Here is a 4298-nt window from a genome sequence, read left to right on the forward strand (position 1 = left end):
ATAATGTCACTATGAGTCTGTCCTAACTAGACAGCACCTAATAACAACAAAATTAAGATTCTAGAAAAATGGTAGATGCATTCCTAAACATCAGAGGATCTTCTCATGGAAATGGTAGGCCTGAACTCTTGGCTAGTCCTGAATTGAGTTTGGAGTTTTACTTTTATACCTGTGAAAATATTTTACAACTAATATAAAACTCTGGCTCCAGAGGTAGAATAGAGATGTTCCAAGGCTAATTAGTCTGTTTTACCTAAACTTGGCAAGACCAGCATTTGGGATGGGAATGTGAATACTGGATTATGTCGTAAAGTTTTTAATTTAGCTCAATATCTATATTGATGACTTGTGTGGTCAAAGTAGTACTTTATTTCAGCCGATTGATTGACCATGTACTAACTTCACTGTGAAGTTACATGACCCATTTCACATTTATAAATGAGATAATCTTGGTATGGCGCTGTGGATTAATGTGCTGGACTGCAAAGTCAGTTTGAACTTCAAGGTTAGCGGTTCAAGCTCATCAGCAACTCAAAAACCCTATACAGGGTCACTATGGGTTGGTACCAACTGGACAGCATTTTACAATAACAATCTTAGGAAGAGTGTTTAAAAAATGCTTGGTCCTTTGCTTGACATTTGATTCAGTACATCACAGCCTGTACTGATGTTCTTATTTTTTATCACCCATGTCTTAGAAATCCTGAAATTTCTTCCTCTGATTGTTGTTGTTAAATGCCATTGAGTTGGTTCCAACCCATAGCAACTCTATATAGGGTTTCCAAGGAGCAGTTGGTGAGCTTTAACTGCTAGCCTTGTGGTTCAAACCGACTTTGCAGTCCAGTGCATTAGCCCACAGTGCCACATAAGGACTTCCTCTGATTATAACACTTTTTCTGTATTTTGACCTGATTGAATCCACTAAATCTGCCCCCACACCCCTCTTGTTTTAAATCTAATCTCAATCTTTAGTTTCTGTGTCTGGTTATTATAATTTTCGCTTATAGATATTTTTAGTCAAAGTACTTAACTAGTCTTCTTTTGACCTTTCCTTAAGCATATCATGATTCAATTTGAATTTATACCCACTTCCCTCCCCTGTCTGCTCCTCCTTCTTGACCCTTAGCATCTTTCTCTTTAGCTCAGTTAGTCATGTCATCATCAATTCAGTTGTTCTGATAGAAAAATATATATAGTAAAATATGACCCTTTCCTTTACCTCAGTCTATCAGTAACTTCTATAGGTTTCTTCCAATCCATCGTTGAACATCAGCTTCCCAGGTTGAGCCAGCATTAGCTCTCACCTGGATTACCGCAGCTGCGCCTTTTCCCTGTTTCCACTCTCGCTCCACCACCAACCCTGCAAGAAATATCAGATCTGATCATTTCATAGAGTAAAATCCTCAAAAGACTTCCTTAATATACCTGTACAAAGTACAACAGTTTTCAAATGTCTTGCCATGGCCTTCAGATGTGATCTTACTTCCCTCAATTCTCTTCATTCATTATTATCCCAGTAACACTTGGACTCTTCTCCTTGGATAGTTCAAGTTCATTCACATTTTGGAGCCTTTGCACTGACTTTCTTGTTTTCCTGGAAATCTCATCCTTAAATTTTAGCATGATACCTCATTTTATAGTTTGAATAACTCTAAAGCCATCTCCTTGGTAAGGCTTCCCCTGGCCCTACTGGAACTCCTGATCCATGTTATTTTTAAACCACCTAGCTGTGTCATGTAAGCTTAACTTTTTTGTTGTTAAATGCCGTCAAGTAGGTTCCTGCTCATAGTGACTCTGTATAGGTTATATGAGGAGTGGTTGGTGAGTTTGAACCGACGAGCTTGTGCTTCAAACTGACCTTGCAATACAATACATTATTCTGCAACCACATACTAGAACTCCAATATTGAAAGCTTAACTTTAATATGCATTAATAGGTTTTTAAGTTTTCACAAATAATGTAACCCTTAGTAGAGTGAGTAGTTTGTCTCTTTGCTGATGTATTTTAACATCTATAGCAGGACCTTTGGTTATGCATTGTGCTGCTAACTGCAAGTCAGTAGTTTAAGTCCAACAGCTGCTCTGAAGGAGAAAAATGAGGCTTTCTGCACCAGTAAAGACTTACAGGCATGGAAACTGTACGTACAGGGTTACTATGAGTCAGAACTGACTTGATTGCACATACAATAGCAGTATTGCTTGAATAATAAACACTCAGTATAATTTATTGAATTAATAAAGGAATGAATAAAAGATCACTTGAGGCTAAGTAAATGAGAAAACTTGTTATACATACTATAAAGTGATACCAATACAATATATTCAATATAGAAATGACTCTTTAACTTGGGATGAAATTAATAAATTATAGGGCAACCTCAAAGAAGATTAACGGGCTATCTCCTCAAAATAAAAAAGAAGAAAATCATAAAGATTTAGTAAACTCTGTGACAAATAAAATGACACACATACACACACACACAAAAACACACTTACAAACCAAATCAGTTCAGCTTAGAAAATATGTAAAACAAAGAAACCAGTAGCATCAAACACACAGTAAAATGACAGCAATCAATTTATACCTTTTAGTAATTGCACTGAATGCCTCACTAATTATGAGACAGAGTAACAGAACAGATAAGGAACAAGACCCGTTGATGTACTCTGCATAAGAGATGCACTTTAGACGCAGGTGAAAAACTGAATTACAAAAGGATGGAAAAAGTGTAATACTAGTTTTTGATAAATGGATTTTGAGGCAAAGGCCAACATAAGAGAAAAAGAAGGGCATTATATAATGATTAATGCCCAATTAAAAAAAGAGGCCATGACCATACTAATTTTGGGGTTTTTTGTATCTAATGAAAGAGTTTCAAAATACATCAATCAGGCTCTAACAGAATTAAAGAGCGAAATGGACTAACTGTAATATAATAGCAAGAAATTTTAACATATCACATTAGATGGACAGAACAGCTAGAGAGAATTCTACAGACAGGAGAGATAAATAGTGCAACCACCCAACTTGAACTCACAGCCATAAATGGGACAATCTAACCAACAACTGTACAAGGTACATGCTTTTTCAGTACATGTGGAACATTCTCTGGAATAGACCATACTTTGGCCACAAAGCAAGCCTAAATAAATTAATGACAAATTTATCTGAGAAATCAATAGAACATCCCTTAGATAATGTCTAAAAGACAGTTAGCTAACAGACTATCAAATGCTAAATAAATATGTGAAAAATAAGTAAAATAAAATGAAAATAAACTAACTGTAATCCTTAAAGTAGATTAAACTATACTTCCAACCCTAGTCTAAAGAGCTCTAGTAGTATAGTGGTTAAGATTTCAGCTGCTAACCTCACAGTCAGCAGTTTGAAACTACCAGCTGTTCCACAGGAGAAAGATGAGACTTTCTGCTCCCATAAAGATTTACAGTTTCAGAAACCATACAGGGTTAATATGAGTCTAGCACACAACCAACCCAACCCTCGTCCAACCACTCCAACATTAACCATAGTCGTAACCATAACCCTAACGTTACACGAAGCTTCAGGTCTAGCCATATTTCTTAGGCCTAATCTTAATTTCTTATTCCTACCTCTGAAAATATAATTATATATACATTGATTCACATGTTTAAGACAATAAAGTGCTTTATTTTCAGAATTGGATAGAATTATTCAAAATGTCAGGTAAATATGTGAAAAAAATTATATATACTTAGTTTTCAAATGCAAATTCTGTGGTTGCTTTTTTATAAAAATATTGAGCATATTTAATTTTTTTTTTCTTTTCTTAAATGATTTATTGTGAATTACGTGATAGTTTACATGGGAGAACATTAGTTTTACATTCTTTCTATCATATATCGCGTCTCATTGCCATGGTTACAATCCCCTCCATGTAGTCCTTCCCGCGTGCCCCCCAGGTCCTCAGCACACAGTCGCTCTCCCTCTCTGGGTCCAGAGTCTCCAGCTGCTCCTTAGCTCCACGTCATCATCTCTGGCTCCATTTCAGGCATCACTGCTTCTCTGGGTAGGGTCCTGCTCTCTGCTCTTCTCCCTTGATGGTCCTAGGGACCTCCGCTCCTAGACTGAAAAATTAATCACTCCCCTCCTTGCTATAAAACGTCTATCTTTACATTTCCAACCCTCTCAGTCAGTCCTGATAACAATTATTCACTATTGTATCACAAGAGACCTGTCTGCATTTCATTGCATCAGCCCCAGCTAGTCAGATTGACTACTACTCACTGGAGATTCTACCTTCCTCCAGGCCCTCTGG

The sequence above is a fragment of the Chrysochloris asiatica genome, unplaced genomic scaffold (assembly GCF_000296735.1).
Source record: "Chrysochloris asiatica unplaced genomic scaffold, ChrAsi1.0 scaffold00376, whole genome shotgun sequence".
In the NCBI taxonomy this organism is placed as follows: domain Eukaryota; kingdom Metazoa; phylum Chordata; class Mammalia; order Afrosoricida; family Chrysochloridae; genus Chrysochloris; species Chrysochloris asiatica.